The following is a 447-nucleotide window of genomic DNA, read 5'->3' on the forward strand; positions in this document are numbered from 1 at the left end:
GGTCCTCCGCCTGTAGCTGTTGATCCTCCTTTATTAGCAATTTGATGAGAGCTGTCTTCTCGCCCTTCTTAAGCTTCTTCACGTCATCTGATTGGCTTGATAACCAAGCGCCGCCATCTGTCATGGCCAGGAAGAGCTCCAACTTAGCTGCCTCGCACTTGATCGTGTCTGGATTCTTCGCCCTAATCGCGTCCTTGAGGTCTCCCACCAGCTGATCCGCATCGATGTCCACAGGAAACGCGTTTCCTGCCGGACCAACGATCGCACAAATAAGCTTCACCATCTTTACACGAGCCGGTAGATTTTGGAATGTGGAAGGTGAGGAAGAGTTTCAGGCGTACTTAAGCGAACATGGTGGTGTAACGCAATTTCTAAACCAATGATAAGATGCCAAGCCGAATACTTGATGTAAAAATCTGTTCTATTGCTTTTAATTATATAGTTTCA

This window comes from Plasmopara halstedii (genome assembly GCF_900000015.1).
Source record: "Plasmopara halstedii genome assembly, contig: Scaffold_2881, whole genome shotgun sequence".
NCBI classification, from domain to species: domain Eukaryota; phylum Oomycota; class Peronosporomycetes; order Peronosporales; family Peronosporaceae; genus Plasmopara; species Plasmopara halstedii.